Here is a 16,434-nt window from a genome sequence, read left to right as displayed (position 1 = left end):
GAGGCCCAGTGCATGAAATTCATGCACAGGTAGGGTCCTTAGGCCTGGCCAGTGATCAGGGCTGATCAGGGCCTTCTAACTGCTGGCCGGGGCCTTCCTCCATTCCACGCCTCCCCCTAGGGGTCAACACACGTCATAGCGAGCAATTGAACTCCCGGTCACCCAGTGGAACTCCCAAGGGGACACTTTGCATATTAGTCTTTTATATATAAAGATAGTCAAGATATGGAAGCAATCTAAGTACCCATCAATAGACAAATGGATAAAACTGTGGTACATATATACAATAGAATATTATTTGACCATACAAAAAGATGAAAGCTTGCCATTTGAGACAACATGAATAGACTTAGAGCAGTGGTTCCCAACATGGGGCACATGGCCCACAGGGGGGCAATTTGATTTTTAAGGGGGGCAATTTGAGAATGAGCTATTAACAGTGAATTTTTTGCATTTCTTATGGTTCTAAGGGCCTCATATACAGTTTATAAATATAGATTGTGACATATTTATACATTTCAGTTCTCTAATATATGTTTTAAAAATTTATTTTGTATTTTTTCATATCACTTCATATTATTACTATTTTTAAAAATTTCTTAGTGATTTCTTCCTCATTACTTCAACTGTCCTTTTGTTCTTTTATTTTTCTTTCATGGATGCCATGTTCTTTGGGAGCTTGTTTAGACCAAGTTATTGACCTTTTAGGCTTCTTCCATGTAAATAGGAGTTCAGTTTTTGAATAATAAGAAATATATGTCACAGGAGGTGGGCATCAGGATTTTAGAGGTGCTTAGGTGGGGCATGCCCCCAAAAAAGTTGGGAACCACTGACCTAGAGGATATTGTGCTGAGTGAAATAAGTCAGAGAAAGACAAATATCATATGCTTTCACTTATATGTGGAATCTGAAAAAGAAAACAAACAATCAAAACAAACAAACTCATAGATACAGAGAACAAATTGATGGTTGCCAGATGGAAGAAGATTGGGGAACTGGGTAAAAAAGGTGAAGGGATTAAGAACTACAGGTTGGTAGTTACAAAATAGTCACAGGGATGTAAAGTATAGCCTTAAGAATACCGTCAACAATATTGTAATAACTATGTATGGTGCCAGGTGGGTACTTGATTTTTCGGGGTAGTCCCTTCATAAATAATATAAATGTCTAATCACTGGCTTGTACACCTGAAACTAATACAATATTGCATAGCAACTATAATTGAAAAATGAAATTTATTTTAAAATTTGGTTTCCTAAATCTCTTTGAAACTAAAGTTTTGCTAGAAAAATTAAATGGATATTCATGGATGTCTCAGCTACTTCCAAATAAGATAAAATAATGAAACATTAACTACTGAACGTAAGTTCATCTACTTTCTGCTTCTTATTATAGAGAAAGAGGTTTGTCTATTCGTGAACATGTCTTGTGCCCCATTTTAAAAAGGTGTGCTATGAGGAAATATGTATTTCTAGAAATTATGATATTGCAACAGAGTGAAATGCTCCTTCTCTCAGATAGCCTTCAGGCTAGTAGCTTCTGTTATAGATATGCTAATTAACTAGGAATTCTGCTCCAGGCCTGAGCAGCCCCCTTACTCAGGAAGAGGTGGGGAAATCTACACAAAGTAATGGCTTCCCAACTGGACTCAGATCAGCAGGGGGTCAAAAGATCAACTGGGAACAAAGGGATTTAGTAATTTCTCCAGCTTTTCCTTGGACCCCTTTTCAGGCCTGGCTGTCTACAGTCTCCACCATCTTTTCACCTCACCCATTCTCTCTTCTCTTGATATATAAGACGCCTGAATTTTGAACTCTCTTAAGCTGGATTTGAGAATTAAATCTCCCATCTTTTCAAGCTGGGCCTTCTTGGTTAGTAAGCTTTTCCTTACTCCAAACTTTGATGTATTGAATATTGGTCTTTCTTTAGAAGTATCTGGCACACAAACCATATACCTATAACAATATGTGTTCATAAAGGTAGCAATCTAACAGACAGTTTGCAATTACTTACTTCTTAGTTTTCATTAATTAAGTTATTTTAAAGTTCAAGAATTTAAATATATGTAATTAAACTATAAAAACTAATATCAGGGAAAACAACTGTGTATATAAGAAAAATGGGATATGTTTTGGCTTAACAAAAAAGGGTATGAAAAATAAAGATATATTTTTGAGGAAGAAAAAATTAATTTTGTCCTAAAATAAGGCTGGTTGCTTCAGAATGAGAAAGAGGGGGGGAAAAAGACAAAAGTCTGAATGTAAAAAGGGAAGTAGTAGAGGGCTCTGGAAAAGGAATCTTGGGAGAGGAAATTTTAACTAACTGAACTTAAATTTCAAAAGTAAGCTGATGCAAACTTAGAGTCAGGTTTTCTCTCTCTGTTAACAGGACTATTGGTCTGCTATTGATACTGTGAAAAAGTTTTATTCCTAGAAAGAAAAGATTCTGTGTTTTATGTTTAATGTGATTTTGTTTTATGTTGTCTTAATCAGGTCCTTGATTACTTAAGGAAATTGAATCTTCTCAATAGTAAGAAATAAAGTTTTGCTAGCAATTATGTAAACTTCTCTGATTTCTTCGAACTCTTTTATTGCCACTTTGGTTAAATCGGTAATGAAGTATGACTTCATAATAACTTATGATCCTATTTAATCAAATGTCCAAACCTCTTGATATATTTAGACAGACTTTCCAAAATTTAAATTACAAATAAGAGTCTTGACCTGGGAATGACTTTAGGGTTTTCCAGAAAGGACCACAGAACACCTCAAAAGATTAGTTTTCTCTCATTACAAAAGAAAAATATTAAACAAATACAACTTGTTTGGGTGTATGAAGTTACATGGGAAGCACTGCCAAATAAAAAATAACATTGAGCCTTCTTTATGCTCTATTTGTGTATGATATAAATGTTCCAGAAATATATGTGAAGTTGCTGGAAATCTGAGATGTCCTGACATAAGATGTCTGTGATCAAAATTGAAGGATACATGAAAGCAACCGAACCCAAGTGTCAGGTTATGGTACATATGGATGAAATCCGTTCTGGTTTTGCAAAAATGACCCCTGACCTTTGTCATCCTTATGTCCTATGACTTGGCGACAGGGTGCTCCTGAATCAGAGGAATTAAGATTGGTAAACAATGGTTATAAAACAAATGAATAGTCCGGGCTGTGGGAACCCAAGAAGGCTGCTGCTTAGTTCTTCCCAGCTCCCTGGAACTTTTTCAGTTTCTGTGTTTTTTTCATCCACTTTAGTACATTTGGGCTGAACTTCATCTAACTGACACTTAGTTTGGGTTATCAATATGTCCTTGATGTTATGTGTATTTTTTTATTTTTTTTTTTTGGTATGAATTGAAGTTTTCTCCTGCCACAGATCTGATGCCCTCACAATGGCAAAGAAACTGTTAGAAAATGTTTCCTACTCGGGGTATATCTCCCAAAATCTCTAGTGATTAAGTCACACATTTCACTGAGTAAACCATACAAGCCTTGATAGACAGCCTGGGAATTTTTTGGAATTATCACTGACCCTAATACCCTTAATTATCAGGCAATATCAAGAGAACTAATGGAATAACTAGATCCAAGCAGAATAACTTTAATTACACAGGACTGAATGAACTGATGAGAAGGGTTATAATTTTATGACTCATATTTGATATAGTGCTGATTTTTAAAATCTTTTGTCTTCCAGATTGTCTACAAGACTTTTTCTTCTGTACACCTCCGTTAGTAGTATTAAAACATTAATTTTTGTCTGTCTCTTTCAATTTGATCCCTCCAAACTCTCAATGAGTAAGTATTTTTATTTTCATGGTAATATGTTTGTTTGCATAAGTTCCATAAGAATCTGTTCCTTGTATAACAGGACACAATTGGAAAATAGTAATCTTATAAGGCTTTGACTGGAATGCCATATTTGAGAGAGAAAAGCATAGGCTCATATATGACCAGAAAGTATTAAGGAATTAAGATTGACTTTGGAAGCCAATAAAAGCCCCTTGGGAAAACAGCATGGTACCATGATTACATGGTTTAAAGTAGTCTTTCCAGGTAAGGAATGAAGGTTGCTTCCTGGGATATGCAAAGAAAGACCTCAAAATACAGTGGAGACCTCGAGAAGAGAGGAATTAACCTCATGGGTATTGTGGGCTAAGTCTGATGGCAAGTATGCGGCTTGGGTTCCTAAGCTCAAGGCTTTTTTAAGTTCAATCTAAAGATTCCTTATGAAAAATTCCAGCAAAGCAGATTTAAAGGAGCCTACACAATTACTATTCCTGCTGGACTTATACAAATAATCAGGCCAAGCTTACTGAAAATGGTCTTAATTTGGCTATCTTTGATAAAAATGTGTGTCATCTTAGAGAGAAAAAATTGTTCCAATAGAAATTGTATTATACCATTGTGGATATTACAGTGCTGTTCATTAGCTTGAGGGTTTTTTGATTGTGTGTTTTTAATCCTACCTTCAGACTGGACTATTTTCTGAATTTTTCTAGTTTTCTTAAACATTTGTCTGCAACCCTTCAACTAACATTTACATTTTTCCATCCATTGACTTGGAATCATTGAGAACTAAAACTGCCTGTTCCCCTGCCTACTGTGCTGCCCAGAGAGGGGCCCATGGGGCATTGTTCTCAGTTCCCAAGTAACTTAAAGGGAAACTTGCACAATGACCGAAGCACTTAAAAGTACTGAAAGTGAAGGATGAGCATTTCCTCAAATTCTTTGCAGCAAGAACCCACTTAGGTGGCACCAACCTGACTTGAAAAAAATGGAGCAGTAAATCTTCAACAGGAACAGTGATGGCGTCTACCTCATAAATCTGAAGAAACGTGGAAGAAGCTCCTGTTGGCAGCTTGTGCCATTGTCGCCACTGAAAACCCTGCTGAAGTCAGTGTCATATCGTCCAGGAACACTGACCAGTGAGCTGTGCTGAGGTTTGCTGCTGCCACTGGAGCCACTCCCACTGTTGGCCACCTCACTCCTGGAACCTTCATGACCAGGTCCAGGCAGCCTTCTGGGAGCTGAGATTTCTGGTGGCCACTGGTCCCAGGGCTGAGGACCAGCCTCTCACACAGATGTCTTCCATTAACCTCCCTGCCATTGCTCCATGTAGCACAGACTCTCCCTCTGTGCTGTGTGGACACTGCCAACCCTCACAATAAAAGGAGGCTCATTCAGGAGGCCTGATGTGGTGAGTGCTGGCCTGGGAAATTCTGTGCACATGCAGTGCCACCTCCCATGAACACCCACGGGAAGGTCATGTCTGTCTCTACTTCTACGGAGACGCTGAAGAGATTGAAAAGGAAGAGCAGGCCACTGCTGAAAAGGCTGTGACCAAGAAGGAATTTCAGGGTGAATGGACTGCTCCAGCTCCGGAGTTCACTGCTATTCAGCCTGAGGTCGCAGGCTGTCTGAAGGTGCAGGTGCCCCCTGTGCCTGTCCTGCAATAACCTACTGAAGACTAGAGCACTCAGCCTGCCACTCTGCAACCCCCACTGTTCAGGCCACTGACCACATAGGAACAACCACTGAGTGGTCTTAAGCTGTTCATCCACAAACTGGAAATAAGGCAGACAGAAAATAAACAGTCTCTTGCCAGAACCGGTTTGGCTCAGTGGATAGAGCGTCGGCCTGCGGACTGAAAGGTCAAGGGCATGTACCTGGGTTGCGGGCACATTCCCAGTAGGAGGTGTGCAGGAGGCAGCTGATCGATGTTTCTCTCTCATCGATGTTTCTGACTCTCTATCTCTCTCCCTTCCTCTCTGTAAAAAATCAATAAAATATATTTAAAAAAAAAAAAGAAGAAAGAAAATAAACAGTCTCAAAAAAAAAAAAAAAACACAAAAAAACCTGCTTGCCCATGTGGCTCAATGGTTGAGCATCAATCTATGAACCAGGACATCACTGTTTCATTCCCAGGGTTGCAGGCTCAGTCTCCTGTAGGGGGCGTGCTGGTGGCAGCTGATCCATAATTTTCTCTCGTCATTGATGTTTCTATCTCTCTCCCTCTCCCTTCCGCTCTGAAATCAATAAAAAAAAAAAAATACATTTTTTAAAAAACCGGCCCTTTTTCCAAGGCCACACAAGCTAAAGTGGGATAACTTGATATAGACTTCAAAGCAATCACCACAATAGCTCATGTATAGACAATCTTCGTGTCTGTTGCAGAGATCACCAGAGGCATTCAACTTGCAGACTAGGAGGATATATCAGACTGTAACTGTCTGCCTTCATCCTATCTGAAGTTGATTTGAGACAGATATCTAGAAATCTTCTTGGCAGCTGCTTTCAGAACTCAGAAACCAAGATTATAGCCCACTTCAAGCTTAACCTTTGTTTTTCTTGTTTTTATAGACATGCCTCTTATTAAATACTGCATTGCTTGCTTTCACCATAGGCTTAACTTTCGAGTCCATCTGCAATGTGACACAACTGTTTAACTGAACTGAACTTCTCTCAAGACTGAGCCTGGTCTAATGAGATACAGAACAATCTACCAACCCAACTTCTGGAATGTGAAACGTCCAGGGAAGTTTCAGAAGAGAAAAGCATGGGGATTCAAAACAAGCCACTCAAAGATGTGCTTCTGTAGAATACAAATTTGTTTTGAGCAAAAGGCAATATTAGCTTCAGGCTCACGAGAAACTTCTGCCCCTCCCTTCGCATAGAAGAACTTGAATTAAGGGCCTTGCTCATAATAGGAGATAACCTTTTGATCCACCTATATGTCAGGACAAATTTGTATTTACTGAACATCTGCTCTTCTTATCATCCTGCAATAATCCTTTAAAGTTCCCGAGGTGCATTGTCTCATCTCTAGATCAGAAAGTCTTATATACCTCAATCCCCCTTTCTACCTCAGAGCCCGGCATGCACGTGAGGTCCCCATACATGTGTATGTATTAAATTTGATTATTTTCTCCTTGTTAATTTATCTAATGTCTATTTGATCATTAGACCAGCCAGAAAGGGTAAAGGAAAGTTGTTCTTCCCTCAGACTCCCATGTGTTTTATTCCCGGGTACAAAGCCCAGGTGTTTGTTTAAGGGATGGTCTATTCAATGGATGTGTATTTACCATTAGCATCAACTTTATAGTCAGTGTCATGCTTATGGGTATAATACGCTTTGCAGGAAATAGTGACTTAAGGACGTTGATACAGTATCTCTGCCATATTTCTTATAATAGTGTAATTTTTGTGGGACTAACTGTGAATATGGATTTAAATATTTAATGAATATGAGTTTGATCATATCTGTTTTTATAATTCACAGCCATAGTGAGATGTTGAATATAACTAGAACCCACCAAATATTGGCGGACTCTATTGAACAACAAGCAACCAGTGCCCAGGATGTTTTGCTGCATCTACACTCAGCTACTGGGCTGAGAAAGGGACAATACTGAGATGAAATGGGCAACTGGATACTAAAGAGTGTCTTGAGACACTCTAGTCTAAGGAGACTTTAAAATAAATTCTGCAGTGTTTCCATTATAAATTCTTCCTTTTGAATAACTGCACCTACCAAGGTCTCCATTAAATTGCAAATACCCTTAAGTATGTCAAGAATACAGAATGGTAAATCAGCTTATTAAATATTGTGAAGGATGAGGATAACATAAGAGTGTTTGGGGGCCTGGGAGTGGAAGAGTTTGAAATGGAGGAAAGAGCAGAGAATAGAGAAGTGCAAAGTCCAGGAAAAAAAATCTGCCTACACTTCAGAACTTTTGCTAATGTCAGCCCTGGAATTACGGTCACATGTGTATGGGTATGTTTTCTTTAACTTTGTCCAGTCAAGAAAATTTTTCCCAATACTTTCCAAAATCTATATCCTTAAACTTAGACAAGCACATTGCATCAGAGAGTTGAAGAACAAGAGTGCAGAGACTCAAATAATTACTAGAAATTTCAGAACACTGATATCAATAGCATCAAAAATCATTAAGTAACACAGAATATTTGCCTACCTTCCTATGACCTGCCATTTCTAGCAGCATCTCCCTCTTAACAGCAATTTCTCTGACTGCATGAAAGAGCATGACTGAAGTCTGAGGCTGTTTGGTTCACTATTTCCAAGCATGAGGCTGAACGTCTTCAATTAATTTTCAAAGAACATTTTCTTCCATGGAGATATTTTTGGGATTTCAGGATTCAAAGCCATGTACCTTAAGCCTCCCCTTCACAATGAGCATTCTTCTTTAAATTTCTCATCTCACAGAGTGTGCACAGAGCAGACAGCTCGCTGGGACCTGTGTCTGATCACAGCCCACAGTTCAGCAGGAGGGATCTTCCAAGCCAGGATGTAAAGGTAAACTGTGCATAGTCTCATGAACACCACTCTGAATAATAGCTTACATTTAATCACTTCAAGTGCTGCATCTGTTTCTCTCTGATAACTTCGGTTTTAATTTTCTTCTTTAGTGATCACATCAGAGAAAAGAAAAACTTAAAATCAGTTCTCCTAGTACTTTGTCACTGGAACTACATTTTTAAACTTTTCCTATGCTGATTGTTTCCTGAAAGTAGATAAACCTTTGGAAATAGAACTCTTACCTGAAATTCACAAAATGTTATATGCTAATCATTTCTCAATAAAAAATTTAAACATTAAACACTTTTAATTATAAAATAGATATATAAATCTTATAAAATCCAACAGAGTCACATTTCTGGTCAGGTCCCTCATATGGCATAATGCTTTCTACTTCATGCGGTCATGGTACAGATGAAATGACGTACCATATGCTGAATATCTTGCACAGAGTAGATACAAGTTATTCTTTTCTAAGACTGTCATTTTATTTATTTTTATTTTTTAAAATATATTTTATTGATTTTTTTACAGAGAGAAAGAGGGATAGAGAGTTAGAAACATTGATGAGAGAGAAACATTGATCAGCTGCCTCCTGCACACGCCGTACTGGGGATGTGCGCACAACCAAGGTACATGCCCTTGACTAAAATTGAACCTGGGACCCTTCAGTCCACAGGCTGACGCTCTATCCACTGAGCCAAACCGGTCAGGGCAAGACTGTCATTTTAAAAGTTGACAATTCAAAAGCAGGATAGAGCCTGATAATGCTGAGAACATTCATGATAACAGTTAGCCTGCGTATACTGCTTTACAATGCACAATGCATTTTTATACACATTATCTCACAACAACCCCATAAGGCAGATGGAATAGCATCACTGTGTGATTTTCTATTGTGTATAACAAATGGCCACAAATTTAGTGAGTTAGATAACACAAATTCATTATCTTACAGTTCTAAAGGTAAGACATCCAAAAGGAGCCTCACTGGGCTAAAATCAAGATGTCATCAGGGCTGTTTCTTTCTGGCGGCTCGAGAGGAGAATCTGTTTCCTTGTTCAGTCGGGTTGTGGGCAGAATTTAGTTGCTTGTAATTGTGAGACCAAGGTCCTCATTTCCTTGCTGGCTATCAGTGAAGAGCCATTCCAGCTTCTAGTGGCTGCCCCAATCCCTGGCTCATGGCCTCTTCCCTCCATCAAAGCCAGCCACATTAGGGTGAGTCCCTCTCACATTTCAAATCTTTCCTACCTCCTGTCATCTTTCTGATTTCCGCCGGCAGAAGTTTACTGCTCTTAAGGGCTTGTGTGATTAGAATGGACCCCCTTGAATAATCCAAGATGGCCTCCCCATCTCAAGGTGCATGTCTTTAATCACATCTGCAAAGCCTCTCTCATTGTGTTACATAACCCATTCACAGATTCCAGTGGTCAGAACATGGACATCTTTGGGGGTGGGGGAGTCATTAATTTTTCCTCGACAGTTACCATTGTTCACATTTTACAGATGAGAAGGATGAAGATCAGAGAGGATAAAAGACTTTCAGAGGACACAGGAAGCAGCAAAAAATGGACTCAAACCCCAAAATTGACTCCAAACTCAAGTCAGTGTACTTCCAATGGAACACTGTCTTTTCTAAAAGACAGCTCAATATCTGATCTCTTTCATCTTCCCTCCCTTTCCTCTCATATGTAAACCCACCCTTCTATTAGCTACATTTAAGGCTGACATTCTTGGGGAATTAATGCATTTTCCAAAGCTTCTTCTAGGGAGAAGCCAAAGTTTAGTTGCACTTCTATTAATTTTGATGTAATTTCTTCCAAGGCTTATACGATGTTGAAAGTATATTTGCCAGCAATTGGACACTTTACAGCCAGAGTTGTAAATAAAATATATTTCCTGATGTGTTAAGTGCTAAAGGAAGCTTATATTGTGTAACATACAGATTATCTCAAAACAATTGTTCTCAAAAGATGTACTTGATATCAAAATCTCAATATTTATTTGATAAAAGACTGGTCATTTTGTATTTCCCATAAAATAATATTTCTAGCCTTCTTTCTTGCTAGTGGAATTTAGAAGCATAATTTAAATTTATTTCAGTCAACCAGTAGGTGTTTATTAAACTCATTAATAAGTTTAAAATGTCAGTAGGCAATTGAAGGGAATATGAGATTAAATAAATAATTGTGGAGCCCAGCATATACTCTAAAAATAATCACATGCTTGAAATATAAGATTAAAAGCAGAAGATGCTTATTAAAACAAAAAGATGAACTATAAGTTTAAGTCGGCTGAATGTAGAAATAGAGGACTCTAAAAGTCTGGCCATGATCAATTATATACAATAGTAATAACATAAATATATTTCTTAAAAACAAAAGTCATCAGTTATGCATTTTGAAATATATTATACACTTTTATGAATTATAAAACTGAAACAATAAAACTCAGTTAAATAAAAGGCCAGAACAAAATAGAGACATTACGATTTTTTAGGAGATAGATGAAATTTAGGAAAAATTAGTCTAACAATAGTACCCAGTCTGAACCGTCAGTGGAAGAAAATAGGAACAAGTAAACAGCCAGATGTTTTCTAGCCACCTAAGTCTGTGATGATGAAGGCAGTGTAATTTAACAGTTGATTGGCTCTTGGATCAGACAAATATTGATTTAAACCCTGGCTCTGCCACTTACCAACTGTTTGCCTTGGGAAAGACACTTGATTACTCCAAGATTCCCATCTGTAAAATGAGGTGGGCCTCATGAAATTGTTATGAGAATTAAATGAGATGATATATAAGAAGCATATAGTATCAGGTACATAGAAAAAACTAAGTAGCTTTTAATTGTCAGTATTATCATGATTATTAAGAATGGTGGCAATAAAATGGAAAAAGAATGGACAAAGGTCATTTTGAAACTAACATGATTAGGACACAGTAAAGACTATACAGACTTTCTAACCGATCACGGAAGCTGAATTGTTTATGAAGCTGACGGAGCCTGAAACGTGGCTTGATCTAGACCTTTACTCCAATGTGTCACCCTAATCACTTCTGTCCATGTAGGAAAAATATGGTCAGAACCACACTCTAAAGACTTCACATGTAACAGTGTTGTCAAATAGAAATTTCTGTAGGGTGGAAATGGTCTATGTCTGAATTGTCCAATATGGTAGACACTAGCCACATGTAGCTATTGAATCCTTGAGGTGAGGCTAGTGCAACTGAGGAAGTTTTAAGGGTTTCTTTTTTTAAATTAATTTCATCTATTTAATTTAATTAACAACCTTTTATTTTTTACAACTAGTCCCTGCCATCCATCAGGCACTGGAAAAGGGCCTGGGTTAGAAGGCTTTCCAGAAAGAATCCTTCTCAGAGTAGAATGGGCCCTGTGGTCTACTCTAGGTATCCTTCGCCCAACCAGACAGAGCCATGAATTTCTCTGGTGGTGTCACCTTTGGTCACATACAAACAGCCAAGCATCAAACAAATGGCGTACTATGCTAATGTGAAAAAGAAATAACTCTTACCATTTGCAACAGCATGGATGGACCTGGAGAGCATTATGCTAAGCAAAATAAGCCAGTCAGAGAAAAATAAGTATCACATGATCTCACTCATTTGTGGAATATAATGAACAACATAAACTGATGAACAAAAATAGATACAGAGACAGAGAAGAATCTAACACATCATCAAACCTCAGAGGGAAGGCAGGGGAAGGTGGGCAGCAGGGATGGTGGTGGTGGTAAGAGATCAACCAAAGAACTTATATGTATACTAGAGGCCCGTTGCACAAAATTCGCAGCCTCAGCTTTGTCCGGAAGGCTGTCCGAAAGGAGGACGTCTGGTCTAATTAGCATATTATGCTTTTATTATTATAGATAAGCATAACCAATGGACACAAACAATACAGGGGTGAAGGCCTGGGCTGGGGGGTGGGGGAGGGGTGGGAGAGGACAATGGGGGAAAAGGGAACATGTGTAATACTCTCAACAATAAAGAATTTTTAAAAAACCACTTAATTGTCATTAAATTTACATGGCCACGTGTGACTAGTGGCTACCTCTCTAGACACTATTAGCATAGCTGTTATCATAACCAAGATGCTCAGCATTCAGGATGTAAAGTAACCCTAAGCACAGATGCATGGGGCATTGTTGGCTGGTAGCTGTGAATACAGAGGATGCGTTCATAGGATCTTTCCAAAAGTAGGATTAGATCAGAACAAAAGCTGAGGTCATGATCATATAAGGACTAGAAAGTCTAACCCCTCATTCACAATTCAAAACTAACTATTGAACATGTCCCCATTATCTGATAGTTCACATAAATTTGAAGGATGAGTAAAGAAAAAGAAATGAATTAGGAGATGAGACAATATACAGGAGACACTGAAGTCAGAAGATCACCTTCCAATCAGGAAGAAGTTTGGGTCCATCTGCTCATCTTGGAGCTTGAGATGAAGGAAAAAGGAAGTAGTTTGGCTTCACTTCCTCTTTTTACCTTCTCTATCTAGACTTTACTTTCAATTTTAACCCTTACCAGTAACTGCTTCCTTCTTCTATCTTCTTCTACAACAGTGATAGCACAGAAAGAAACACAGGCATCCAGAAAGCTCCTTGTGCCTTTCATAAGTGAAGTAGAAGAACCAGGACTGGGCAGATGGAGAAATTGAACTGCAATTGAAACAAACTGATCCCGGTGGAGCTCAGGAGCTGGAATGGCCCTTTTGAGTTGTTCTGAATTGAGGCTGGTCCTTTGCATTTCCTCCACCCCAAATCCATTCAGTTGCAGGCTGTGCCTAGGGAGGAGGCACAGACGTGGGCAAGGCCACTCCCTTTGGCAGGGGACAACACCTAGAGAAAGAAGGAATTCTTGGAGAGGAAACTGGCTGTTTGTCTCAGCAACCAACACTCTCAGCTGTCAACAGACAGAATGAGCCCATCAAAGTGGGGCAGGTGGGAGAGGTACCTGGGCAGTGTGCCGTAGCTGCTACTGAAGTTCGACCCAGGCTTTGCCACTAACAAGTGAACCTAAACAATCCACTCAGCTTCCCTAGTTTTGTTTCCTTAACTAGATGCAAGGGAAGTGGAAGAGCTGAGTTTGAACTGATATATTTAGCACCCTGACATTTTATTTTAAGAATTATTCTAAATTTTTGTTTCATTTACAGATTTGTAGTTTTTAAATGATATTTTCAAGTCAGAGCAAAGAGGGCAGATTCATGTGCCAATATTTTTCTGATTTTCATAAAAAAGATTGGCCCTATCAGTGCACTATCTCATTTAAAATAAATTCAAGGATAGTACATAGTTTCCATAAACTAAGTATTTCTGTCTTTCTTTTATCACTCTCCATCTTCACAAGGCATCCGAGTTTTATTATGCCACATAACTTTGTCACTGTACCGTGGAATCCACTGCTTTATTTTGTGATCATGAGTGTGGACAAAAAAAGGGCCACTTACTAAACCTGACAAGCTCAGGGGAGGCCTGCGGTCAGACTTACAAACTCAGAGACTGAAAGTAGCCACATAAAATGGCCTGAAATTAAAACTTTTTAACTAACTAAAAGCACCTTTTGCATATAGGATAATATACCTGAAAATATTCCTTTGGAATAACAAAGTAATTTTATTTTTTTCAGAGCCCTCAAAGCACAACCATGTGGAGACTACACATCCCCTAGTTGTTATTGTTATCATGTTAATTGCTAACTGTTAACTATCTATGCCCACCTATGAAAAAGTATGTGTCTACTCATTTTGCTTTTCATCCAATCCCAGAGCCTCCCTCCCCTGCTTTGCCTTCTCTCACCTGCCTAATATATCACCACTGAATTTCATGTAACCCCCTTATGTCTTACCGTTTGGTTCTAATGTATTAAATAAGTGGTAAAGCTGTTATTTTCCTAAGCATTTTCTTAGTCTGTTGAAATTTTACTTTCCAGCAATTGTCATCAGTTTGGCTCAATAAACTCAAAAAAATTTTTTACAAGTTGACATGAATTCCATTATTCACCTTTAAACACACACACACACACACACACACACACACACACATCAATTTTCATTGATGAATCTAAAAAAAAACACAGAATATAATCTTATCAGTGTTACTATGATTGGTTGGGTCTGCTTTTAAAATCATCCTGAAGGAACAAGTTTATATCCCATTCACAAATGTCTATAAGTGATACCATTGTAGTTAGCTAAGTATTAATAATAGGAAAGGAGCAAAAGGGAGGCCAGACATGATAAGCATGGCCATTTGGGCAGCTTCACCAGGAAGCTGCAAGTTCACACTCTCCAGGGAGCCACTGGCTCATGCCCTGCAGGTCACTGGGGGAAAGAGTCCAGCAAAGGGGAGATGGCACATGCACAATGAGTCAGGGTGGCAAAGGGAAAGTGACTTTCAGTCAAGCCTGGGGAACCATGGACTGGCTAGAGTAGGCAGGGCCATTGCAAGCCCACGAAAATTTGGGAACACATAATCCCACAGACAAAGGATCTCTCTCTCTCTCTCTCTCTCTCTCTCTCTCCTCTCTGGTTCCTTTGGCTTTGCTCCTGCCCATGTTCCCTCCACAGCCATGGGCCATGCAGACCCCACATGGAATGGACTGAGGGACTACAGCAGGAAACACAGAGTAAGCTAGCCTGATGCTGGATTGGACTATCCCCCTCACATGGACAGAAACTCTGGACAATGGCTTTGATTTTAGCTCTGCTGAAAGCAAAATGAAACTTCTTCTACAGTGGTACTGAGGGAAATGGGACCTTGGAAACTCAGGGGTTTGATTCCACAGAAATAAAGCTTTCTACAATTTCCCAATCCTGTAAGAGTCTCAGAAAATTCCTTTTCTCAGGATATCACAAGAAGCCCACTTCCACTAGCAACCAGTGGAAACATGGAGATCTCCCCACCGATAACACAGGGAACTCTTTAAGAATGTAACATATCCTTTATTCAGTGATCAGCAACTCTCATAGTTAGGAAGTTCTTTCTGATATCTAACCTAAATCTCTCCTACTGCAATTTCAAACCACTTCCTTTTCCATCCTTAATGAATTAGGGATGAATGGAGCTGGTAATCACTGTCACCTGCCTTTTATAATTTACATTTATTAGAATTTATACCTAAATATTCTTTCCTGTATGACATTTTATCCCACTTAGCTATTATCTGCTTTATAACTCTTGAGAAATATTATTTGGTTGTTTTTTTTTAGTACACTTCCTAGTTTCTCTATGTATTCCATAAATTATGGAGGCCAAACTTAATGTGTCTGTAAAAGACCATCAATGATGAAGTCTTTGTTATTTTAGGGGTTTGGCATGTTACAATCTAACATGGGTTAGCTTTCAAATTGCCTTAGACTATCCCTACATTAAAAATGTATGTCAGATTGTTTAACCACAGGGAAGAAGCAATTTTCCCAAAGACCTATTTATAAAGTAGGATAGTATCTTCCCTTATATGGGAAGCTAATGTAAACTATTAATGACATGTATCAGGTACAAAACGTTCTTTACGTTCTTTCAAAATAATCTTTAAAATAATAAGACTCGTTTTGTCTATTACAGTTTGGTTTTGAAAAACAAACATTTTAAGTATTATCAGCTCAGTAACCAATACTTGGGAAGTAATCGTTTTCTCTGAGTTCAGTCTTCATGGCACCATTAGCTAATGTAAATTTCTTGACATTTTTTTTTTTGCATGTGACAATCTGTTACATGCAACATCTTTTCTGATGTTTACAAAATTAGAATGAACAGAGCTTCTTAACAGATTTTGCTTTTAGCATGTAAAGTTAAAAAAGAATTTATCACACAAGGTAAAACCAAGATCAACTTTGTATACTGAGGAACATATAAAGCATAAAAATTATAATTCACTTTCTAGCTAATATCAAATATAAAGACAGTTCAAAACATTTGCAGTGGTTTCTATAGTCTATGTAAGTATAAATTTTAAACTTATAGAGAAAGAATATCTTATATTTGTGTTTTAGAACACAACCTCTTTTTAAAAACCTCTGCTTGATAAGTTCATCTCCTTCTAAAAACTGTCTAGCAACAAATGCATGTCAATAAGAGGGTCTCA

At 38.3% G+C, this 16,434-nt stretch overlaps 1 pseudogene; it reads left to right on the top strand.

Moving 5' to 3' along the window:
* The first annotated feature begins 2,963 nt into the window (after window positions 1-2,963).
* LOC132225797 (small ribosomal subunit protein uS2-like) lies at window positions 2,964-5,554 on the top strand (annotated as a pseudogene).
* The last annotated feature ends 10,880 nt before the right edge of the window (window positions 5,555-16,434 follow it).

This window comes from Myotis daubentonii, chromosome 2 (genome assembly GCF_963259705.1).
Source record: "Myotis daubentonii chromosome 2, mMyoDau2.1, whole genome shotgun sequence".
Taxonomy (NCBI): Eukaryota; Metazoa; Chordata; class Mammalia; order Chiroptera; family Vespertilionidae; genus Myotis; species Myotis daubentonii.
Note: the sequence above shows the minus strand (reverse complement) of the source record. Positions and strands in the feature narration are given on the sequence as shown.